This window comes from Lissotriton vulgaris, chromosome 6 (genome assembly GCF_964263255.1).
Source record: "Lissotriton vulgaris chromosome 6, aLisVul1.2, whole genome shotgun sequence".
NCBI classification, from domain to species: Eukaryota; Metazoa; Chordata; class Amphibia; order Caudata; family Salamandridae; genus Lissotriton; species Lissotriton vulgaris.
The window spans coordinates 1,472,968,236-1,472,995,321 of record NC_141694.1 but is presented as its reverse complement, the minus strand read 5'-3'; positions in this window follow the sequence as shown (position 1 = coordinate 1,472,995,321).

The following is a 27,086-nucleotide window of genomic DNA, read 5'->3' as shown; positions in this document are numbered from 1 at the left end:
ACCCCGCTGTGTGGCAATCCTCGTGGGACTGACCTCATCGCTGCTGACCGTTGCTGCCTATCCTGTTGACCTGGCCCCTGTCATACTGATGCTGGTAGGGTCTCTGGGGCATGGTTCTCCGGCACGATTAGCCCTGCACCACTGGGGTCCTCTGGGTGCACTGCACGTCTTTGCTTCTACATCCACTACTGACTGGCTGGAGCCTGGGGGGGCACAGACAGCTGGGATTGCCGCGACTCCCCTGTCTCACGCTACGAAACTACACTGCGGTGGGACCTTCCTGCTCCCTCCCGCCTGCTTTCTCCTCTTTGACCTGCCCTGCACCCTTCTGACTGGGATTGTGGAACATCGCTGCAAGCAGCCATGGGGCGCCCTGAACATCGCCAGCCCAAATTGAGCTTCGACAATGCCCGCAAGGGCACTAAAACGACGTCGGTGAACTCGGAGCCTGGCACGTCTTCTCCACAGCACACAGCCCCCCCACCCCCGGCCCCGGCGGCGGATCTCACGAATCTAATCCAAGAGATGCGGCAGGGCTTCGCCACTGTTGTGGAAAAAGTGGATGGGATGACGGCTCGATTGGATGCCCTTGTGCATAAGGTGGACCGGCATGAGGAACGCATCACGACTGCGGAGCAGCGGATATCCGACAACACGGATGCCACAGCAACCCATGCGACGCAATTAACCAGAATGGAAAATTTACTACGCGTCATAGCAGCGAAGAACGAAGATTTGGAGGCGCGCAGCCGTCGCAACAACATACGCATAACGAATGTGCCGGAGTCCACAGCCACAGGCAGAATGGAGCTATATGTGGAGAAGTTGCTTAGGGGATCCATTGGAGACGACGCTTTCTCTCCTCAGTTCATAGTGGAAAGGGCCCACCGATCACTGGCACCAATGCCCCAGCCTGGCTTACCTCCTAGGCCTATAATAGCACGGCTCTTGAACTACCGAGACCGCGACACGGCCCTTCGGGCGGCCCGCACTCAGAAATCGCTGCAATATAATGGGGTCACTTTTTCAATATATCCTGATTTCACACAGATGGTTCAGGATGAAAGGCGCAAGTTTATGCCTGTAAAGAAAAAGCTGCGGGAGGCCCAAATCGACTATGCCCTCCTATATCCGGCTAAACTGCGTATCACTCATCAGGGTAAACAACGTTTCTTTACTAACCCGCAGAAGGCAGAGGATTATCTTAAAACTGTGCGGACGGCACGCAGGGGCGGGAATGCGCCTGCAGACGAACTGGAGAATGCTGATTTGCCCCCGGAACAACAAGAAGACTAGCTGCATGTGCAAGATATGCGTACGGCGCTGGTCGCGCCTGCCGCCTCTCCAGAGGCTTATAGGACCTTGGACATCGGAGTGCTGAGAGAGTGTTGGACACGCAGGGTCATTGCACCCCAGTGGTAATGTACGCCAAGAACCACCCCCTTGGCCTTAGTCTCCACCGAGGGCGGCATACTGCTGGAGCTAAGAGCCAGGTGGTGGCAGTACGCACTCTATGCTTTACCCCTTCTGGGTGTTCCCCGATTCATGGTTGTGTTTTTTGTTACTGCTGTTGAGGTTGGAAGGGAGATTGGGGTTGGATTATGAGGGGGGGATCCATGGCTACTGGCATGTTTGGGATGCTGGGGTGGGTGGGGGGGGGGCTGGGGTTCAAGAGGCTTTTGTTGCTCAGTATGTACATTTATCTGCTGACAAGGTGTTCCTTTGAGAGTGGGCGGTATGGCTGTGGCTATGTCACCAGAGTCCCTTGGGCATCCTCATACATAGAGTTGCTGTATATATGGCAGTATTGAATACCTGCGCAAGATTGACATGCTTATCGTGGAATATACGGGGTCTCAACAATGCGAAGAAATGCAGAAATATAATTGCTTATTTGAATAGACATCATGTGCAAGTTGTCATGCTACAGGAGACACATCTGCCTGCTCAGGGCGATGCTACATTTGCGAAAAAATGGGCAGGTACACGTGTTTTCTCCTCATACTCGACTTATGCAAGAGGGGTTGCGGTACTCATTGCCCGCGGGGTGCCTTTTCATCGTCTCGGAGAGGCGGTGGACAAAGAAGGGCGTTATGCTTTGCTGTGGGGAAGAATAGGCCGCGATGTCTATATGTTTGTGTCCATGTATGCGCCGAATGTTGACACTCCAGCCTTTTATTCTATGTTGTGGGGGGAAATTGTGGCCGTTGGGGCAAGACATGTTGTATGGGGTGGAGATTTCAACCTTGCATTGGTGCCTCACATGGATAGGGCGGACGGTGTCAGCTCCTACAAGCCCAGATCTAGGGAGACATTAGAGGGAATTATGGAGGAGGGGGGTCTTTTGGATGCCTGGAGACACCTGCATACCCAGGGGCGGGAGGGGACGCACTTTACCTCACACACCGGGACGTGGGCACGTCTCGACTATTTCCTAGTTGATAGAGAGGTTATTGCAGAGTTGGTAAACGTAGAACACCTGCCTAGGACCTTTTCTGACCACAGCCCTGTGTCGATGCAATTAAACGTTCCTGGGTGGGACAGCCCTCGTCCTCAGTGGCGACTGCGGCCTGATGTGCTTTTGGACAATGTTTTCCGTACTGAGTTGGGTGAGGAGATAGCCGAGTTTTTCCCACGGAATAAAGGTTCTGTGGAATCAGTGGAACACATATGGGAGGCTTTTAAGGTCACTGTTAGGGGCTTCTGCATCTCCAAGTGTCACGGGGTGTTGCGTAATATCCTGCAGTCCATAACTGCACTGGAGCGCGACTTGCGAGCTTTGGAACGCTGCATGGTCGCAAGTTCTGACCCACACCTACACGCCACCTTTAGGGAGACACTATCGAAATTTGAAGAGGAGGCAGCTAGGGAGGCGAAATATCGGGGCAAACACTGGGTGGCTCGGAAATATTGCGAGGGTGATAGGCCTGGCAAAGTGCTCGCTGCAATCACTAAACCATCGCGCGTACACAACACTATACTCGAGCTCATTGACGACGCCGGCACTGTGGTCAGGGACCCGGCAGAAATATTGACCACATTCACGACATATTACTCTTCGCTATATACCTCAACGGCAGCGGAACATGCATCACACACTGACTACCTTACTGAGGTGGCACTATGCTGGCTCAGCGACGGAGACAGAGAGTTTCTTGCAGCTCCTATTGAATTAGACGAAGTTCGAGAGGCCATCATGTCACTCCAGAATGGCAAGGCGCCGGGACTTGATGGCCTGCCGGCTGAATTTTATAAAACCTACGTTGACATAATGGCGCCGGTGCTACGCGAAGTCTTCACGGAATCCTTAGCTGATGGCATACTTCCCCGCTCTATGCGTGAAGTGGTCATCACCTCCCTACTAAAACCGGATAAAAGCCCCACCACCTGTGATTCATACCGACCACTATCCCTCCTAAATTGCGATGTCAAGATCCTAGCCAAAGTCTTAGCCACCCGACTGTCGCTTCTTATGACCAGGCTGGTCCTACCTGACCAGTCGGGCTTTGTGGCAGGACGCTCTACATCCCATAATCTCCGCACCCTCTTTGCCTTGCTTCGCACGGTCCACCCCGACATCCCTGTTGCAGCGGTGTTCCTGGATGCCACCAAGGCGTTCGACTCGGTCGAATGGCCTTACCTGTTTTCGGTTTTGGCCAGCATGGGCTTCCCCAAATTATTTCTCTCCTGGGTCCGACTCTTGTACACAGACCCCACCGCGAGAGTGCTAATCAACGGCCGCCTATCGCCACCTATTGCACTCACTAGGGGCACCCGGCAGGGATGCCCGCTCTCTCCCCTGCTATTCGCCATTGCGGTCGAACCACTTGCATGTCGTTTACGGCAGCTGCATCGGGAGAGTGCAGTGCAATGCCTGCAACGGCAAATAGATGTGTCCCTATATGCTGATGATATCACATTATACGTTAAGCATCCCGAGACACATCTCAATCCCCTGCTTCGAGAATTCATTATGTTCGGAGGGGTGTCGGGTGTCCACATTAACTGGGCAAAGTCGCAGTTTTTCCCACTTACTGACGCAGTGCAAGACTTCCCTCTCGATTACCCACTAGAATGGTGTAGCGATGATCTTAAATATCTGGGGATTCGAATATCTCGTGATAGAGAGGAGACGATACGAGCCAACTACGGTGTAGCCATGACCAAACTCACTACTGCGGTGGACAGATGGCTTACGCTACCGCTCTCCATGGCGGGTAGAGCCTCCCTCATTAAGATGGTAATTCTACCTCGCTTCCTGTATCTGTTCCTTAACATCCCCTACTACCCTGGCGCTTTTTTCTTCAGAATGATCCGCACGGAGCTGCGCAGACTATTCTGGGGCGGCAAATCTCCCCGCTTAAAGTGGTCAACATTGACTCTCCCCTACGATAGAGGCGGCTTCGACGTCCCTGATCTTGAAACTTACTACCAATGTGCGCAAGCGCACTTTGCCTACCATTGGATTGCTCCGACTCCTTTCATGCCACACATAGCGGTGGAAGACTGGATTGTGCACCCTATACCGCTCGATGGGCTGCTGCATTGTCCTGAAGCGTCCATTACCACTGCGAACACCTCAGTTTCCTGCACATTAGATGCATGGCGCCGCATTGCCAGACATCTGTCATGCCTGTTTCCCTACTCTCCTAAGCTGCCACTTACTTATCATCCACAACTGTCTCTCTTGTCGGAACGCGGTTTCCGTCAATTGTGTGACAAACTGCTCATCACCTGCTGGGGCGACCTGTTCCATGAGAGTAGTTTCAAAACCAAGGAGCAGTTCTTTCAAGCACAAGCGCATACCTCCCTTGAACTCTTTTATTACATTCGGCTACGCGCGGGGATGCGGGACATACTACCTGACTATCCCAACGAACCTGATACCTTCACGCCATTGCACTTCCTGCTGGAATCACAGGACGGGTCCCATTTGGTATCCGGTCTTTACCGTCAGATCCGCACTACTGCCCCTGAACCGGAGTCTAGTGCCAGGCTGCGCTGGTCCGCTGAACTTGCCATCGACATCACTGATGAGCAGTGGAAATACTGCTGCACGCTTACTTCTCGCATATCTGCCAGCAGCAGATTGAAAATTATTCATTACAAATTCCTTCAGAGAGTATACTATACTCCGGCTCGGAAACACAGATTCGGCTTGGCTGACAACGACCGCTGCGAGCGCTGCCGCGCTGACAATGCTGATTTTTTACACCTGGCATGGGACTGCCCCCAGGTTGCTCATTACTGGCAGCTGGTTATGGAAGCTATTGCGGAGATGGTGGACGAGGCAATGCCCGCTGACCCATTGGTCGCCGTCCTCGGACACACGAAACAACTGCCTAAAGGAAGCCGCAAATTTGTTGACACTGCCTTACTCTTAGCCAAACGTCGAGTAGCCTGCCGCTGGGGCAGAGGAAGAGCTCCTAAGTTTAAGGACTGGCTTACGGACTTAACATATTGCCAGGACCAACACACTACCTTTGCCGAATTGGTACCCCTCTCTTGCAGACCCAGAGATATTTGGGAACCGTTAACGCACTATCTGCTCACACACTCGGAAGACGATGCACGCTCGAGCGACCCACCCCCCCCTCCCCAGCACGCGGACGCCCCTCCCGGATTGTAGCCCCCTTGGTTTTCCTCTGCGACGTCCGGCTCTCCTAGTCCCCACACGCTCTCATGCCCCTGTAGCGCCCTGTATGGACTAGATCACCTGCCTTGAATCTGGCCCACGCCCCCCCTTCCCTTCGGGTATGACTCCTCTCTTGTTTCTGCATCCCCAGCCCGACTCGTGCTCTGATTAGATGGCACCCCGGATTTTCTTATTTTTCTGCACCTATAGGACACATCTTGGCAGGCTTATACCACGCTAGGATACCAGTCTCGGACATAAGTTCCGCCATGGACTACGGCCTACTGGCCCATCTCGCTGCACCACACTACAATCGTATTTCGACAAAGCAACACATTGCCTCGTAGTTATAATTTGGGTTGGGGAGTTCTGGGTTACTGTTTTGGGGGGGACTATGTATTTGAAACAAAAAAAATATACAGGAGAGGGTTCTCAACTCTCGACTGCAAAAAACCCTGTTCAACTGCTGCTCATCCTTGCCGGTCCTGCTCCCTGGACTGCAGAACCAACATCATGTATGCTTCTCTCCCACACGCCGCCGGGCCCCTGGGATGCCGGCTATTGGCTGTGTACTGTTCATGCATTTTGCTGCCGGCCTCCGGGTTGTGGCGGACCAAGCTGTGTATTACGCTCTTTTCAATCCAATAAAGCAGGTTGAACCCCAAAAAAAAAAAAAAAAAAAAAAAAAAAAAAAAACATTTGGGTGTGCCAAGGCAGACAAAATTTGGTGAGATTGACCATCCTGCGTTGCTCGACTACTTGTATGAATTGACGGCTAAATTGCGTGTTTTGCATCAACAGGTTCACGATACCCTATCAGAGGCTTCTGAAGATCCAGTTCACGCCATCGAACCTGGAAGCTGTGTCCTTATCAAAAATTTTCAGCGGAGCAAGTACGAGCAGCCCGGCTGGACAGGACCCTACCTCGTCTTGTTGTCGACATGTTCCGCAGTACGAGTGCACGGTAAAAAGAATTGGATCCACGGCGTACATTGCAAGAGGGCTCCTTTGCCTCTGCCGTACGACCGGTGGGTCCAGAAGGGGCTTCCAGACTCTGAGACTGAGACCGTGCCTCGTTTTCTGCCATTCAGCGATGCCCGTTTGATTGGAATGAACACTGAGAAAGAAAGTGACGATCTTCTTCAAGAAGCTGTGCCTGCAGTGAACCGTTTAAACACTACTGAGCCTAAACTCCTTTTTTGTGAACAGACATTGCCTGGCAAAGACCGTTATAATTTGCGACCGAGAGTCGCTGGACTAATAAAGAAGTAAAGTTCTTTTAATGATTTTTTTGTTTGCAGGTTAACTCACCTCCGAGGAACTACTTTGATTTTTGTTTTTCGAACCCCCATCCGGGTTCAGCTGTAGGGTCGCGGTCGACAAGTCTTTGGAGTGCAAGCCGGAGACACTAGGTCGAAGGTTCTGGTTGGCCTAAGGGAGTTGCACTGGGCTGACAGAGGCATTCCTAGGCATAGAACACACTACCACCGCGAGCAGCATATTAGTGAGGATGGAGTTTTTCGAGATGGAGAGACCTGTTGAGACAATAAGCTTTAAGAACAAAATTTGCAAACTGATGACTCGAAAATGATTTTTAATATTGTGTTTATTCATGTTGCCTAGCTTAATGATATTTTTAATTGGTTATGTGACATTCTATTTTAAAGTGACGTTTGTGCCCAGTACGTAACCCATACCTCCTCCTACTATTTCTTCTCATTCTTTTCACCCTCTTCCCGAACATGAAATAGTTAGAAGATTGGAATTTGCTAACAATTCCTTTATTCAACTTCTGCACCAACACCAGCTAGTTATGAACACGAAAAATTGTTGGATTTGTGGCCTAATGCCCCATACGACCGATAAAGGTATTCCGTACTTGGTTTTGCCTTTCAGCCTTAATGGTTCTATTTGGGCATACAGAACGATGTTCATTTACACTCATAGTGTCTAACCCCAACGTTCAGCCAAAGATAATCCGAAGAATAGTGCTCTGGCCAAGGGTATAGTCGACATGATTAAAGGAACTAGTTCGTATGAGACTATCCCGAGAGATGAGAGACAAGCATACATTGGTTGGAACGTTACTGGATATGGAGTTAGTCTGAGTGTTAACTAGCGAGCGAAAAGTTCTCCACCGAATTGGATAGTGCCCCATCAGGGTCGCTATTGTCTGCAAGGTAATGGCAAGAATTTGAAAGCTCAGTTAGGGAAGAGTGTCTGCACTGAGACTTATGTATTTGCGTCTCAGACTTCCCCAGCGTTCCTAGCAGCTAAGGGTACCTATTTCATCTGCTATGACAAAGCGTATACATGGTTGCCCCCTGACTTCTCGGGCACATGTTTTGTTTCTTTCCTGTTGCCTCCCAATTTTACAGCTGCGGCAGATTACCATAAGACGAGAGTTGCTAGAGGTGTCTTCAGTAAGGAAGATACTGCAGGGCAAGAGTTGGGAGATTTCTTTAAGGGTTTTCTGCCGTTCTGGGGACCGATGGCTAACAGCAGGAACATTAGCCAGTTGACGAGAGTGGTTGAGTCCACCATAGTCGAAACTGCCGGCGCCCTTAGTAACTTGACTGCTGAGCTCCAGTCGGATCGACTTATGACACTTCAGAATAGAGTTGCTCTTGATGTCATACTTGCAGACAGAGGTGGAGTGTGTAAACTGATTCAATCGAGCTGCTGCGTTTTCATTCCAGACAATGCTCCGACAGTCTTCCAGGCCATTTCCAAGCTACATAAGATCTCTGAGTCTGTACATATAGACAAGGGAGATTGGTCGTTGATGGGATGGTTTTGGGGATTGATATCCACGTGGGGATGGAAGATTCTGATGGTCATTGGGATGATCTTAGCTATCCTTTTCCTGTTCTGTCTTTGTGTACAGTGTGCTCCTGCTATATGTGGTCTTTGCGCTACTTCGTGTGCTAGGAGACCTGTCTAGAGAGAGTTGCTAAGTACTAGGATGATGCTACAGCAACATCTTGATGATCTGATGAAAATAGACCTGGATTCAGACTGACATGGGTTTGGGTTTATTGCCTATGTAAGGGCAAAAGGAGGGTCTGTGGTTCCGTAGTTCGAGGGTCCGTGGTTCATAGATTCCCCAAAATCACCTTCCGCCTCCTCACCCACGCACACAAAGCCCTATACGACCAAGGCCCGAGCTACCTCAACAGCCGAGTCAACTTCTACGCTCCCAAACGCCACCTCCGATCAGCCAACCACGCCCTCGCCGCCGTCCCCCGCATCCGAAGAGCGACTACAGGAGGAAGGTCCTTCTCCTACCTGGCCGCCAAGACCTGGAACTCCCTCCCGTCCGACCTGCGCCTGACCCAAGCCCACCTCTCCTTCAGGAAGAAGCTGAAGACCTGGCTGTTCGAGCAGTAGCGGCACCCCCCCCCCCCCCCAGCGCCTTGAGACCCTACGGGTATGTAGCGCGCTTTATAAGTGTCACTGATTGATTGATTGATTGATTCTGAACCCGCTCAATAAAGGTCGTCGGATATAGACGATTTTGGTATCAGCGGATCGCAAATCACGAGTGCGGTGTGTACGAGTGTTTTCGTCTTATTCGTTCAATGAGAACACTACGGATTCAGGGATTTTGTTTGACCCCTCGGGTTCCATTTTGTGTGCGGCAGCCATTTTGTGTGGTTGCCCTCACATAGGCCGATGACCATGGCCGAACGAGTCTTTGGGACACGTACACCTTAGCTGACTCTTGTGTGACCTGGCAGAACTGATTACCTTGCCCGAGGCTGACCTCGCTGAGCCAGTTCCTTGTTAAGCAGCTGGTCAGATAAAGATCAAAGAGCAGGACATTGCTGAGTTTATGGTACACGCACACACCCCTCTATCTTGCTTCTCATCTGTTTCTGTTCCTTCCTTTATGGCTTAATCACTGATTTGGGTTGAGGTCTTTATGATGGGTTTGTCCGGCCTGATCGAACAGGATATTGGAATGTGCTTGGTCATTTCTGGTGGGCTGGACAACGGAAAGTGGGATTGCTGTCTTGCGCTACTTTTGAAATGTCATGTTTCTATTGGTCAGTTTGTACGTAATTGATGCTAGCCTGGAATGTGATTTTTGGCATAAAAGACCATGCTCCGCTCATTGAATTTGTGCAGTCTCTAGCGAACCACCCACGTTGTGCTTCGTAGACCTCTGTTCCTGGTTGCAGCCAATAAACTTGGTCTTTGACGTCATCAAGAAGTGTCCCGTGTCTCTGTTTGCCAAGGCAGGGGAATCCGAAGACATCGGGCATTATCCCTGGCGCCGCTGGGTTCTAAAACCCGGTTCTTCAACTGGCACTTATTGTTTTCAAATTAAGCCCTGCTTAAACCCGACAGGCACATGTAATTTACTTATAAGTCCCTCGTAAAGTGGTACTACATGCGCCCAGGCCCTGTAAATTAAATGCCTCTAGTAGGTCTGCAGCACTCCTTGTGCCCCCACTTAAATATCCCTCTAAACAGGTCTCAGGCCTGCCACTGCAGGCTGCAACTGCCATTTCCACCAGGCAAAATAAACGTTTTGCAAGGCTCTAACCTTCCTTTTTAATACATATACATCACCTCTAGGGTAAGCCTAAACAGTCCAAATTTCAGGGCGCAATGTATTTTAAAAAGTTGGACATTTACTTTTATCTTTTGCATGTCAGAAAAACTCTTCATTTTTTACTACTGTGAAGCCTACCCCTCACACTAGATTACATTGGGTTATCTTATTACATTTAGTAAGTGATAACTTACAATGGGAGCAGGTAGGAAAGGCAAGTTTGGTCTTGAAATATTTTTAGTTTAAAACGCTATTTAATGGTGAAGTCGGATTTTAAGTCACAATTCTGAAAATGACACTTTTACTATACAGTGTATGGGTACTGTAATTCATTTGAAAACTCCAGGAAAACAAAGAACCACCATATTGGGTTAAGTGATCTTAGTGATTTAATTTAATTATAAATGAAGGATAAGTCTGTCTATTATTTGCTATGTTTATGCATTCAAATGTTTCTCATTTTTGTATTCATGTTTGTGATTATGCATGTCTTATAAATGTTTTGAACCATTGTTTGTTCTCTCCTGTATGACAAGTTTGAAATGTTCATGACAGTTGTTGTCGAATTGAATGAAATCACTAAGACCACTCAACCCAATACAGTGGTGCTTTGTTTTCCTGGAGTTTTCAAATGAATTGTAGTACCGATACACTGTATAGTTTTGCTATATATCATTGAGGCCTAGTGTGGGTACTGTAAATAGGCCCAACCCCTCCTTGTTGACACTTTTATAAAGTTGGCATTTTCTTGCCTCAGCCATTTGGTGCCCGCAGCCTGTATCCTGGGACACATGACTAGGTGTAACTGGCAGTTGGTCTTTCTATATTGCAACCAGACAGTGAGAAAAGGGGGAATAGGTGTCGTAGGATCATCCATTTCTGACTTGATAGAGGGGGAGCTGTCACCTACCTCACTTGCATATAAAAAAGGCTCTGTCCCAGCACACTAGCACTAGCAGCTGTTTTGACACTAGACTTTTTTTTATCCCCAGACAAGTTTGGGCCAGAGCAGGAATAAAGGAAATGCCAAACACCTCTGGGGGTGGAAACCTCCAGAACTTTCTCTGCTTCAAAGCTGGCACCAAGTATAAATATTGGAGCTCCAGACCCAACTCTTTAGTACACCTCTGGACCTGAGGAAGACTCAGAAGGACTGGTGTGCTGATCTACTTCAAGAAGGTCTGATACTCTGAAGCCCTACTGCCTGAGTAAAAAAGACTGGACCTGCATCTTGAACCCTGGACCACCATAGTGACACCAAGGGCTAGTTGACTGGCTTTCTGATCAGAGCCTCAGGGCAGTGGTGTAACACAGTGTTGCATTCATAAAAATAAAGATGATGGGTCGTTGTTGTAATGTCCATGTAGTATATTTATTCTTGGGATTAGATAGTCAGGTACAGCATTCAAGTAGGAATGTAATATGGTAAGAAACCCCTCCAGGAGCAGATAACTTCCTGCTCAGCCTCCAGGTAACTGATAAATCCCTTGAATAGCAACAGGTAGAAACATGGATGACATCACAGAGACATGACATAGACAAGCAGACAAGCAGACACTAACACTAAGGAGGTACAAATAGAGAGGAAGAGCAGGGTATAACACACAGGCCTCCACAGCTCCAGCGGTGCGGGAGGGCCCAAGTTCCAGGGGATCCTCAGCACAGCACTCTGCCTGGAGGGATCCTTAATGGCTCCAGAGGAGGCCCCTCCACATTCCTTGCAGGGGGGCCCTGTGGTATCTTCCACTCAACCTGAGCAACCCCCGTTCCCTGCAACACCTTGGAATGCGCTGTGGTGACATCATTCAGAATGTCCGACCGACAGCGTTCTAAGGCAAGAAGTGGGTCTGAAAGTGCTGATGCAGCTTGACGCATCTCCTCGCCTCTCCAGATCAAAACTTCCGATGCGATAGGGACCCCGATGGGACGATTGTCAGGTCCGATGCCCGAATTGCTGAGGCATTTGCCACACACTATGAACTATTCTACACAGCCAGGGATCTGGGGACGTGTGGGGACGCCCTGAGGTATCTGGAACAAGTGAACCTACCGACCCTGCCTCCTGAGTCCCTTAAGGCAATGGAGACTGACATCACCCTAGACTATATTTCTGGCGCAATCGCCCGACTCCGACCAGGCAAACTCCGGTGCCCAATGGCTTCTCGGCTGAGTTCTTCAAATGCACTGCAGATCTCACCGTCCGCCACCTAAAGGGACTCTTTGAAGGGGCCCTGCAGGAGGAGGGACTCCCCCCGACCTTGCCGCGGCAACAATTATTCCCATTCATAAAGAGGGGAAACCGAGGGAAGATTGCGCATCCTACCGCCCCATCTCCCTCCTTAACACGGAGGTGAAACTTCTGGCGACCATCCTAGCGCAACGGCTGAGGTCAGTGATACCAGATCTGGTACACTTGGACCAGACGGGATTTCTGCCTGATAGGGCTACCAGACTGAACCTCCGGCGTTCCCACAACTGGCTACAGGAGGTGAAGGTTAGGGAGGAGCCCCATTGGTTTCTTTCCCTAGACGCCGAGATGGCATTTGATGCCGTTCACTGTCCCTTTCTTGAGGGAATCTTGCAGAAGTTTGGCTTTGGACCGAAGTTCCAGAAATGGGTACAGCTCTTGTACACTGGCCCTAGGGCCAGAGTCAGAGTGAACGGAAGGATGTCGAGGGAATTCCAGATCCAGAGGGGAACCCGACAGGGATGCCCGCTGTCCCCCCTCCTCTTTGCGCTCACTATTGAAGCGCTCGCCGCTAGGGTTCGACAAGATGCAGACATCAGAGGTTTTAAGAGGACTGCGTTGGATTCCGCGCAGGAGAAAATATCCCTCTACGCGGATGATATCCTCCTATATATTACAAGCCCTGAGACTACCTTGCCTGCATTATTCCACGAAGTGGAGCGTTACGGGAGACATGCGGGGTATTGAATCAATTGGCATAAGTCGATACTTTACGACCACAGGGGGCAGGGAGACTGGGGACACTACCAGGACGATTTCTGACTACAGTGGAGGGCTTTCAATACCTCGGAATCTATATAACCCTAGATAGAACACTATCATTCCAACGTAACTTGGAGCGCGTAATCTTGAACTCAGTAGCTGACATGGATCGCTGAAGGCAGCTCCCACTTACTCTCCTAGGTCGAGCGGCTATTTATGAGATGATTATCCTACCCAAGTACCTCTATGCCCTACAAAACGAGTACTACTCTCTCCCAGTGACTGTGCTATCCAGAATACACGCAGACCTGAGGGCGTTCCTCTGGCTGGATAGGCAGCCTAGTGGCCTTAACAACACTCCAGAGACACCAGTACAGTGGGGGAATTTCTCTGCCAAACCTGGAGGCCTACTATTGGGCGAAGCATATTGCCCCGATCAATGACTGGTTGCACACCCCAGCTGACCACCCAACGTATGTCCTTGAAAGACACAAACTGTCCTCGCGAAACTTATTGTACTATTGAAGGACCGAGTTTTAGAACCCAGAGGTGTCAGGGAGAACGCCCGATGCCTTCGAGTTCCCCTGTCTTGGCAAACAGAGACACGGGATACTTCTTGATGACGTCAAAGACCAACGTTTATTGGCTGCAACTAGGAACTGAGATCTACGAAGCACACACAGGTGGTTCGGTAGAGACTGCACAAATTCAATGAGCGGAGCATGGTCTTTTATGCCAAAAATCAAGCCTCAGGCAACATTTCAAATTAGCATCGAGTTCATACAAATGGACCAATGACAGTGCGACAATTTAAAAGTAGCGTATGACAGCAATCCCATTCCATTGTCCAGCCCACCAGAAATGACCAAGCACATTCCAGGTTTCTTTTTGGATCAGGCCGGACAAACCCATCATAAACCCTCAACCCAAATCAGTGATTATGTCGTAAAGGAAGGAACAGAAACAGATTGGAAGTGAGATAGAAAGGGTGGGAGCAGTGTACCGTAAACTCAGGCATGTCCTACTCTTTGACCTTTATCTGACCAGCTGCTCAACAAGGAACTGGCTCAGCGAGGTCAGCCTCTGGCAAGGAGTCAGTTCGGCCGGGTCATTCAGAACTCAGCTAAGGCATACGTGTCTCAAGGACTCATTCGGCCACAGTCATCGGGCCTATGTGAGGGCAACCATACAAAATGGCTGCCGTACACAAAATGGAACCCGAAGGTTCGAACTAAATCCTTGAATACGGAGTGTTCTCATTGATCGATTCATGCAAAAACACTCAGACACACTACACTCGTCATTTGCGGTCTGCTGACACCAAAATCGTCTATTTCCGACAACCTTTATTGTACGGGTTCGGAACCACCGAACCAGACGCAAAAAATCACGGAACTACAGTCCCTCCTTTTGCCCTTACATAGGCAACAGACCCAAACCCATGTCAATCTGAATCCGGATCTATATTCATCAGATCATCGATGTGTTGCTGTAGATTCATCCTATTACTTAGTACCTCTCTCTGGACAGGTCTCCTTGCACACGAAGTAGCACAGAGGCCACAAATAGCAGGAGCACACTGTACACAGAGACAGAACATGAAAAGGATAGCTAAGACCATCCCAATGACCATCAGAATCTTCCAACCCCAAGTGGATATCAATCCCCATAACCATCCCATCAACGACCAATCTCCTTTGTCCAAATGGACAGAATCGGAAATCTTATGTAGCTTGGAAATGGCCTGGAAAACTGACGGAGCGTTGTCTGGAATGAAAATACAGCAGCTCGATTGAATCAGTTTACAAACTCCACCTCGATCTGCTAGTATGACATCAAGGGCAACTCTATTTTGAAGTGTCATAAGTCTATCCGACTGGAGCTCAGCAGTCAAGTTACTAAGGGCACCGGCAGTTTCGACTATGGTGGACTCAACCACTCTCGTCAACTGGCGAATATTCCTGCTGTTAGCCATCGGTCCCCAGAACGGCAGAAAACCCTTAAAGAAATCCCCCAACTCTTGCCCTGCAGTGTCTTCTTGACTAAAGACACCTCTAGCAAGTCTCGTCTTATGGTAATCTGCCGCAGCTGTAAAAGTGGGAGGCAACAGGAAAGAAACAAAACATGTGTCCGAAAAATCAGGGGGCAACCATGTATACGCTTTGTCATAGCAAACAAAGTAGGTACCCTTAGCAGCTAAAAATGCTGGGGAAGACTGAGACGTAAATACATAAGTATCAGTACAAATGCTCTTTCCTAACTGAGCCCTCGGATTCTTGCCATTACCCTGCAGACAATAGCGACCCTGATGGGGCACTATCCAAATCGGTGGAGAACTTTTCGCTCGCTGGTTAACACTCAGACTAACTCCATATCCAGTAATATCCCAACCACTATAGGGTTGCTTCTCATCTATCGGAATAGTTTCAACCGCAGTCGTCCCTTTTACCATGTCGACTATGCCTCTTGCAACAGCACTATTCTTCGGGTTGTCCTTCGGTGAACGTAAGGGGTAAAAACTATGGGCATAAATAAACATCTTTCTGTAAGCCCAAATCGAACCATTTAAACTAAAAGGCAAAACCAAGTACGGAATACCTTTATCAGTCGTATGGGGCATTAGACCACAAATCCAACAGTTTGTCGTGTTCATCACTAACTGGTGTTGGTGCAAAAGTTGAATAAAGGAATTATTAGCAAATTCCAAATGTCTAACTACCTCATGCTCAGGCAAAGGATGAAAAGAATGAGAAGAAATAGTTGGTGGAGGTGTAGGTTGCACAGTGGTATTAAACGTCACTTTAAAAGAGAATGTCACATAACCAATTATGAATATCATCGAACTCAATAGCAAAAATACACACGGTATTAGAAAACGTTTCTTTGAGATTGATTTACATATCTTCTTTCTAAAAATCATTGTCCTTGCAGGTCTCTCCTACTCGAAGAAACCCATCCTAACCTAAATATGCTGCTCGCGATGGTTGGGTGTTCTATGCTAAGGAATGCCTCTGTCAACCCAGGGCAACTCCCTTAGGCCAACCAGAACTTTTGACCTAGTGTCTCAGGCTTGCACTCCAAAGACTTTCGGCAACCGCGACCCTACAACTGAACCCGGATGGCGGTTCGAAAAACAAAAATGAGTAGATCCTCGGTGGAGAGTTAACCTGCAAACAGAAAAATCATAAAAACTTTATTTGTACTTTATTTATTTGTCCAAGACTCTTGGTCTCAAATTATAGCGGCTTCTTCCAGGCAATTCTTGATCTTGAAATAAAAGTTCAGGCTCAGTAGTGTTCAATCGATTCAAAGCAGGCACAGCTTCTTGCAAAATGTCATCGCTTTCTCTTTCAGAGTTCGTACCAATCAGACGAGCATCGCTGAATGGCAAAAATTGTGGAACAGTGTCTGTTTCAGAGTCTGGAAGTCCCTCCTGGACCCACTTATCGTATGGTAAGGGCAAAGGTGCTCGCTTACAATGTACGCCGTGGATCCAGTTTCGTTTGCCTTGTACCCGCACCACAGAATGTGTCGATAGGAGGACTTGGAAGGGTCCCGTCCAGCGGGGCTGATCGTTCTTGCTCCGCTGAAAGTTTCAGACGAAAACCCAACTGACAGGTTCAATAGAATGGCCTGGATCCTCCGTAGCTTGTGGAAGGCTATCGTGAACCTGTTGATGTAAAACACGCAATTTAGTCGTCAGTTCACGTAAGTAGTCAAGCAACACGGGGTACTCAATCTCACTAAATCTAGTTGGCCTTGGCACACCCCAAATATTAGCTGGGCGACCAAAGACAACCTCATACGGGCTCAGACCCATTCTTGAATGCACAGTCATTCTTGTGGACAGGAGCGCTAAAGGCAAAGCATCTGGCCACTGTAGACCAGTGCTCCCTTGGATTTTGGCTAACTTCAATTTAAGAGTGCCGTTATGTAAAGTGGAGTGGAGAGGTGTGGCTCACTGGTTAGAGGCGGCAGACCCGAGTGCAGAGAACGGCCCTGGACCAGGGTTCGATTCCCGACGCGGCAGGGTCTTGGACCAGGATCAGCGGACTGATAATTCTCGCATCGGTGCCTACTCCGACCAGGGAGCACACTCGGCAACTCTGGGCATTAGCTTGCCTCATCTCCACAACGGCCCCACACAAACGCCGGGGATGCCTGGTTTCACCTTGGAGACCCCCAGGAGGGACTATCTCACAGGGAAAGCCAGGACGGGTTCCCCAGCGGTCTATAGCGCTACGAGGCCTCCGGGTAGCAGTGCGCTTTACAAGACACAACAATTTACAAATTTACAATTAAATGTACATGTATTTATATAGCGCAAATCACCGACCCGGTATCTAAGCGCTTGCTTAGGGAACCCTTCCTGGTATTCCCCTGTGAGATAACCCCAGCAGGGTATCCACAAGGTGAAAGCCAGGCATCCCACCACGAGGGGCCGTTGTGGAGATTAAGCAAGCTATTGCCCAGAGTCGCAGAGTGTGAACCCATGAATCGAGTAGGCACCGGAGCGAGAATTGTCGAATCCGTGGAATTTTTGAGCCCAAGACCCGCCGAGGCGGGGAATTGAACCCTGGTCCCGGGCTGAAATCTGCTTCCAGGTCTGCCTCCTCTAACCAGTGAGCCACACTTCTCCACACTATAGCACTCAACTAAACCAGCTGATTGGGGGTGATTTGCAGCGTGGAACTTCTGCCGAATTCCTAATCCCGCACACACTCTCTTCATGACTTCACCCACAAATTCACTCCCATTGTCACTCCAGATAATTCTCAGCATTCCAAATCTAGGGAAAAACTCTTTGGCTTTCGCTGTGCACAAGGCAGTATTGTCCTTAAGGGGATAAGCTTCTACCCATCTGGAAAAGGAGCAAACAACCACTAAAACATATTTCAAGTTGTTGCATCTTTCCATGTGGATAAAATCTAGCTGCAAAGCCTCGAACGGATACGTAGGAGGAGCAAAATGACCAGCTGGTGTTGGAGTCCCCCTACCAGGATTATACATCAAGCACACCATACAGTTCTTAACCAAGTTCTCTGCACATTTTGGAATTCCCGCATTCTGCCAAACCGGAGCAAACAACTTACAAATCCCTTTCACGCTGATATGTGCCATGCCATGAGCCATTGTAACAACCGGAAGCACATACGCGTCGAGCAACAACCATCTTTGATGCTCAGACAAATCAGTCCAACAACCACTCGAATCCAATCTACCCTTGCTTTATCTCCATTCATTCAACTCTTTCTCTGTAGCTTCAGCTTGAATGGATTTCACACTCTCAATCGTATCTTCACACAAACTCTTCTCTGGAACCCATCTCGCCGGACCCGCAACATACATTCGACTCATCACATTTCTCGCAGTTTCTTTCGCAACTTCATCTGCAAATGCATTTCCGCGACCAACATCATCTGTAACTTTCTTATGTGCACTGCATTTGACAATTGCTACTTGTAGCGGCAAAGTAAGTGATTCAAGAAGTTCATTCACCAACTGTCCATGCTGGATCTTCGTCCCATGCGAAGTTAAAAATCCACGTTCACGCCACAAACGTCCAAAGCTATAAGCCACGCCAAAGGCATACTGGCTGTCAGTATACACATTCACTCGTTTTCCTTTTTCCAACACACATGCTCTCGTTAATGCAATCAACTCCGCTGCTTGTGCTGAATTATGTGGAATACGCGCAGCTTTAACAATCGTATTCAAAGTCGTAACAGCATATGCCGCAGTCGTATCACCATTTGGCAACTTAAAACACGAACCATCAACCCACAAAGTACCATCACACTCTGGAAGAGGAGTGTCACGTAAATCTACTCTCCCTTTCGTTTCTTCTTCAGTTCTCAGAAAACAGTCATGCTGTTCTTCACTATCTGTCTCAACTGTAATTGGCAACAACGTGGCTGGATTCAACGTGTTGCATCGTTTAATGTGCACCTGACTCGCTAACAACGTCAACTCGTAAGCCGACAACCGAGCACTAGTTAAATGTTGTGTCTTCGTATGGTTCAACAAGGTATCCACTGCATGTGGAACCATAACCACTAACGTGTTATCCATAACCAATCCAGCAGACTGTCGAATTGAAACAGCCGCTGCCGCCGTAGCTCTCAAGCAACTCGGCAACGCTCTAGCTACCGGATCTAAAGTCGGCGAAAAGTAAGCACATGGACGTTGCTTATCACCAAACTGCTGAGTCAAGACCGACAATGCACATCCCTCTCTCTCGTGAACATACAATGTGAAAGGCTTACTGTAGTCGGGAGTACCCAACACAGGAGCTGAACATAACGCATTGCGTAATTCAGAAAAGCTCTTTTGACACTCGTCAGTCCAAGGAATAGGATTTGGAGTATCCTTAACAGTAAGAGCTATCAAAGGTTTCGCTAACAAAGAAAAATTAGGAATCCACTGTCTACAGTACGACATAATACCCAAAAACGCACGTACTTCTCTCTGTGTCGTAGGCACACTCATTTTCTCAATAGCTTGAATTCTCTCTGGGGTCAATTTCCTTCCCTCCTTCGATAAGAGGTGACCTAAGTAGGTTACTTCTTGTCGACAATATTGTAACTTGGAGAGAGAAACCTTGTGATGACAATCAGACAAATGGCGTAGTAATGACAAAGTGGCTTCCCTGCAAATATCTTCAGTATCAGCGGCCACTAGCAAATCATCAACATACTGAATAAGGGCTGCACCATCTGGTAAAACCAACAGATCAAGTTGTGTTTTCAAAGCTTGGCTATAGATCGATGGACTCTCGCAAAAGCCTTGAGGAGCGCGCTTAATACGGAAACTGCGTCCTCCTAAAGAGAATCCAAAGATGTCCCTACTCTCCATGGCAATCGGGATGCTGAAGAAAGCATTCTTCAAGTCAATCAGCGAAAACCATGTGGCCGTAGCCGGAATCAGAGTCAACAAAGCTGTAATATCAGGCACAACAGGAAATTGTGGAACAACAATCTTGTTCACTTCGCGAAGATCGATGACAAACCTATATACAGGAGGCTGCGAAGAATCAGTTCTCTTCAGAACAGGCAAAAGAGGACTATTGCACACATTACCTCTCGTTTCCTCAATGACACCCTTTTCAATCAGATCATAAATAATCGCTAAAAGTGCACGCTCACCATCACTCGAGATTCGATACTGTGGAATGCGCTGTAACTTAGCATTCGCCTTCAGTGTCACAACATATGGGGGAATTTCCAGTAGGCCCACATCATTCGGACCAGTAGCCCACAATGAATCTGGTAAAGAAGACAATTCCGATGGAAGACTATCTTTCGACATGTACATCGGAGAGATCACTCTCTCATCCAAGGTAAGATGTACTCCTGACGGAGAACAATACAGTGTCGCATACAATCTCTTCAATAAATCCAAACCCAACAGATTCTCATTACAACCTGTAGTCAAAAGAAGGGGTGCCTCGATCTTACACGGTCCAACAGAAAGAGGCAATGGAGCAGAAATCGGATTTGTAACGGGGGCGCCAGAAAAACCTACAGAAACATTATCAAAGCCAGACAAAGGTGCGCCAGGGAGTTTAGAGTGCATAATAGAACTCTTTGTAGCACCAGTATCTAGCAGAAAAGGTTCTGACACACCTGATGCAATCACTTCAACATAGGGTCCACTCTGATCTACTGGAACTGAAACAACTCCCTCTCTTTGTCCATGGCTGTCCTAACAATCATTACCATTCCCTTTGTCACCTTCAACATAGTAATGATCCATATAGTACTGTGCTGTCCTACCAAACGAACCTTGCTGTTGATCAAAACTATTCATCGAGTTCTGTGGAGGCAAAGGACGTACGTTCTGTCCGCGGCCTCTACCTCTAGGCGGTTGTTGAGCACCTCGACCTCGTGCACCAAAAACACCATTTGTGCGCTGTAACAGAACCGGACAACTATTCTTAAAATGACCCTCTTCTTTGCAATATGCACACTGATTAGGCCCATACGGGAAACGCTGTTGAGAAGACTCATTCCTTTGCGAGTTTCTCGAATACTGCTGAGGTTGCTGATAATCGCGCTGACTATTAGTACGGGGTGGATAAGCTTGTTGTAGAAGAACTTTAGTCTTCAATTCCTTAGTCTTCTTATCCACTTTCTCTAACTCATCTTTGCGCCTATTTTCATAGTACTGAGCCATAGCTAAAATCTGTGCTGACGTGGAAACGGGCCAAGCACTCTCGGAATCCTTCAACTTAGTGCACAACTCAAGAAGCAAATGATGCACAAACTTGTCAACAAACAATCTCTGGCCACCCTCGGTAGCCATATCCTGACCACTATGATCTATAAAAGTTTCTTCAAACCGTGTGAAAAAATCAGACACAGTCTCATCTTTCTTCTGCTTACATGCAGACAACTTGTCCCAATTAACACGTACTTCTGGCATCAAAGTCTTCATATAGTTAATTATCCTACCGGGAAGTTCAGTAATAAGATCTTCAGCCTTAACACCTCCAACTTGTCTATCGTTCGCAGCAACAAGATTAACCCATGTATCACCCAATTCATTAACGTGATCCGTATGTCGAATCACATTCCAGATAGGCTGTGGGACAACATTACCAAACAACCTGTCTATGTACGTTAAATTCATGACGCACAAACTCACAGTTTGAGGGAGCTCTTTATAATATCCCGCCGGATTTTTGAGCGGATCAGGTGAAGTCTGCTTAAGTGCTAAAACTTCAGCACGTTTCCAAGGAACATGTACCCATACACGCTGGAAGTGCGCAGGAACATTTCCATCTCGAGGTCTCCAAACTGGAGGAACCTCACGCATCGGATATTGACGCGCTTTTCTCCTAACTGACGAATCAGGCTCGAGCAACCGCTCAGAAGGAGCATTATTACGAAACGACAACAACGTCGACACCGCTCTCTCAATGTCGAGGAGACTCACAATCGTCCCTTTCGCAAACTCGGAACGCACTCGATGTAATTCTTCAGGCGCCTTACCCACTTCGTCCATCCACTGTTCATGGAGGAACACACACATCATTTCAAAAACATACCGTTGCTTTGGTGCTTTCCATTGTTGGAAAACATCCATAATACCCTTAAGATCATACTGGGAGGTATACGTAATCCATCTACGTGCCATGTGATCCAAAATTACACGCTCATCTGTGTCAGGCAATTGACTACGTGATTGTCTACACTCATTCACAGGAGACATACCCAATTGCCCCAACAAAGGAGTCAGAAAACCAGAAAAAGCAGCAGTCATTCGCTGTTTAGTAGAAGGAGAAGATGGAAGAATAAGAGAAGACGGAACAATAGTAGAAGAATCCAAAGTCGAAACAGAAGGAGCAGTAAGAACAGGCATAGGAGTAGCAGACAAAGGGGAAGGCAAAGTTGGCGGCCCCTGAGGAGGCTGCGCCAAAGGAACAGTAGCCAACGGAAGAGGAGCTGGCTGTGGAGAAATCGCAGATGGCACAACAACTTGAGCTTGCACAGCCACAACTGGTGGCGGTGGTGCCGTAGCACTCTGTGCATAAGGGGGTGGCGAACTCAATAGATGCGACATTAAAGGATCTTTCGCAAGATCTTTCTTTTCTTCCTGCTTTTTAAGCGGCAAAACTGGGTAGCATCTGTCTACCGTTAACTTCTTCACTCTAAGCATCTGTTCGCTCTCTTGCTCTTCCTCATTATCCCTAAACGCAACAGCAGCTTGTACCATTGACATACCTCGTTCTCGTTTATTCTTTTTCGCTGATTTGATTTCTTTCTGTTTGGCTTCTTTGCGCCATATGCGGAAAGAGTCAAACATTGCCAGCCGGGCTTTCTTCTTGAATAATTTCACCTCGAGATTATCTAGAATCTCAGTTTCAAAACTACCGTAACGGGGCCACTGTAGGACACCGTCTTTTCTCGTATACTTTACCCAGATCTCATTATAACTAATAGGACCTACACCATGCTTCACGTATAATTCGTAGGTAGGAGTTCCAATCGGAGGAACCGGACACGAATCCTCTAACCGGGAATCCTTAGAACAACCACAACCAAATATCTTTCCAAGTCTGCTAAGACCAGGCATCTTGCTCACTAGTCTAGCTTCAAACTACAAGGGAAATCTCAAAACGGTAGTCTCGCGAATACACGAGTCCCTTGGCTTTGGGGCCTGCAGGTACCAAATCAAAGCGATCCACTAAAGGGATACCAAAAACAAACTAAGGACCAGGAGTTGCTCCACTCATACTTAACTGAAATGTCGATGGCGTCACCAGAAGACCCGTCAATCGTCTCGCTCTACAAACGTCTAAGGCTCCAAAACAGGGCGACAGTCAGGGCAGCAGTCCTTCGTAGCCGTCGGAAAGCGGGAAACATCGCAACAAAGACTTTCGGACCACGCCGACATACAGGGGTCGATGGAGTGGTAGGCCTTCCTCCAGAATTTTCACACGAAGCTCCTCACGATCTTCGGGCTTGGACCGGTACCGCTGAAGTCGCCCCACGTAGGGCGCCAACTGAAGGACTGAGTTTTAGAACCCAGCGGCGTCAGGGAGAACGCCTGATGCCTTCGAGTTCCCCTGTCTTGGCAAACAGAGACACAGGATACTTCTTGGTGACGTCAAAGATCACAGTTTATTGGCTGCAACCAGGAACAGAGATCTACGAAGCACACACGGGTGGTTTGCTAGAGACTGCACAAATTCAATGAGCGGAGCATGGTCTTTTATGCCAAAAATCAAGCCTCAGGCAACATTTCAAATTAGCATTGAGTTCATACAAATGGACCAATGACAGTGCGACAATTTAAAAGTAGCGTATGACAGCAATCCCATTCCATTTCCAGCCCACCAGAAATGACCAAGCACATTCCAGGTTTCTTGTCGGATCAGGCCGGACAAACCCATCATAAACCCTCAACCCAAATCAGTGATTATGTCATAAAGGAAGGAACAGAAACAGATTGGAAGTGAGATAGAAAGGGTGGGAGCAGTGTACCGTAAACTCAGGCATGTCCTACTCTTTAATCTTTATCTGACCAGCTGCTCAACAAGGAACTGGCTCAGCGAGGTCAGCCTCGGCAAGGAGTCAGTTCGGCCGGGTCATTCAGAAGTCAGCTAAGGCATACGTGTCTCAAGGACTCATTCGGCCACAGTCATCGGGCCTATGTGAGGGCAACCATACAAAATGGCTGCCGTACACAAAATGGAACCCGAAGGTTCGAACTAAATCCTTGAATACGGAGTGTTCTCATCGATCGATTCATGCGAAAACACTCAGACACACTACACTCGTCATTTGCGGTCTGCTGACATCAAAATCGTCTATTTCCGACGACCTTTATTGTACGGGTTCGGAACCACCGAACCAGACCCAAAAACTCACGGAAATACACTATCTCTATGGGGGCACTCGATGGGAGACGCTCCTCCCGGCAACGGTTATTACCCTACTCCTGTGGAATAAAGCTACAAAACGCGCAGGTTGGGAGAAGTCGCCCACTCGGCAGACGCCACTTTGGCACTGCAGGTGGCTGACGGAACTTAACAAGCTGACAGGCTTCCAAAAATGGGATGACATTGGCATCTCCACCATAGGGGACGTGATAGCACAGGGGGCGTTGAAATCCTTTGCGGCATTAAAGACGGAATTCGGACTACGTCCCTCGCAGGTTTTTAAGTATGCGCAGCTGAGACATGCTTGGCAGGCCCAGAACGTCCAGTTAGCCGAACTCCCGGAGTATGCACCATTAGAGGGAAGACTACTACAGGAACACATACAGGGGAAAGCAGTCTCACTCACATATAAAACCTTAACCAATAATATGCTGGGCGATCTGGCGACATTTCGACGGACATGGGAAACTGAGGTGGGAGACATGGATGATCTTGATTGGGACATAGTCTTAATGCACCTCAGAGACGTTGCAATTAAGTCCAGACTACGCCTGATCCAATTTAATGTGCTCCACAGAACATATTACGACAGAGTGCGACTCCATAGGATGGGGAAAACGGAGGACAAAAAATGCCTTAGATGTAAAGTGGAGGACGGGGACTTTTACCATCTTATGTGGACATGTGCTCTGATCCACCGTTTCTGGACTTGCATTTTTCTGGAACTCAGCGAGGTCGAAGGGGTCCCCCTCCAGCCGGAACCCACACTAGCCTTATTGGGTATGACCAACAATGTCGACCTCACTAGGCCCTTATTGACCTTTTTGGTGGTGGCCAAAAGAGACATTGCGAAACACTGGGGGTCCCTGGAACCTCTGGAGATAGAGGAATGGAGACGAGTCTTAGATATGTACATGGCCGCCGAGAGGGTGACTTACAAGGCTAGAGGGTGCCCGAGGAAGTTCCGTAGGGTCTGGTCTAAATGGAGACACTATCATGGCTTGGATGGGGGGCTGTGAAGGGACTGCTTTATGTACTAGATTATCCAATTCCATGGGCACTCCCGGGAAGGCTATGACTGGGATTTTGTGGGGGAACCATGCAATGCTGTTATTGGTGTCAAATCGCCCTGATGCGACTCTTGATGGGAATGGACAACTCTGGAGGGGGGGGGGGGGCTGGATATGTGCAGAGTTAATTGCATGATTGCCATGTTATGTTTTGATAAAATGAAAATAAAAATATTTTTTTTTTTAAAAAGACTTCCAATGCGAGATGCACCCCCATCAGAGGACTCCACATGGTAGCCTGCAGCTCATTGAAACCGTCTACGCGCACTGCATCACAAGCATCCATAGACACCATCTGCAATAGTGATGCAGGATATTGCATCGCAAGCATCACCTATGGCTCCATCAGAGCCACTGCTGCATGCCACACCCTCAACGCAGGACCTCGCATCGCCTCCTGCAGCTCATCGGAATCGGCGCTGCGTGACGGATCCTCGACGCAGACTCTTTCAAAGCTCAGCAACTAGGATTTAAGGTACTTTGTTCAGCGGGCCTATGTTGGTGCCTGTGTCCACCCTGCGCTCCATTTGGTTGTCCTGAACCTCCGACTTTGCCCCCGTCCAGCGTGAACAGATAACCACAGTTGGCGCTTTGTGCTTCTAGGCACTATTTTCACTTAACAATTGCATTGCTCCCGTTTTACTGTTTGGATTTTTGTCATTCGGTGTGATGAAATGAAAATTTTTTTGCTATTCTGTTCATGCACTGTTTCATGTACTTTAGAATTCACTGCACCATTTTATATTTAGTCGTTATTTTGAATCATGCCACTGACTGCACATTGTCTCCTGGTAAAGCAGGCAGTGGAAAGTTTTGTTTCTCCAAGGTTAGGCCTTACTCTGCTAATGAATGCACTGTCTTATTAGCGCATACCTTTCCCACTAGATAGAGCTTTTCTCCCCCCAGTCAAGCGGCAGGCACTGCCAGGGTGACCTTGGCTAAGAGATACTGTGTGCCTGGCCTCAGAATCGAAACTCATCCTACTGTACTTCTTTGTGTTAGCCGCACCTGCTCAGAACGTTCCATCAGGGGTGGGTCTTCCTTGGTTCTGAGAATGTACATAATGTATCGCTATGTTCGCTGAGGTCAGTCCTCTCTGCAGCACCCCTAAGCGATGGGGCAGACAGGGATCTACTTGAGTGTATGTGAATAAATATATATTTAGTTTGAATTCTCTACTGTCTGACTGACTCTTCATTTGTAAGGAAGGATAAAAGGTGGTCGTGAGTGACCCGGGTGGCCATAATAAGATCACTTCCTTCAGGTGGTATATAATTTATAGCATTTTACTCTATTTTTCTAAATTGGTGTGAGATTTTTGTTGTGTTGTGTTTTTACTTTAATACTGTTTGGATTGCCGTATAAATACTTTCCTCATTGCCTCTAAGTTAAGCCTGACTGCTTTGCACCGAGCTACGAAAGGGTTGAGTACAGGTTAATTTGGGGTTTGTTCATGTTTCCGCCTAACAAGAATGTTGGTTGCT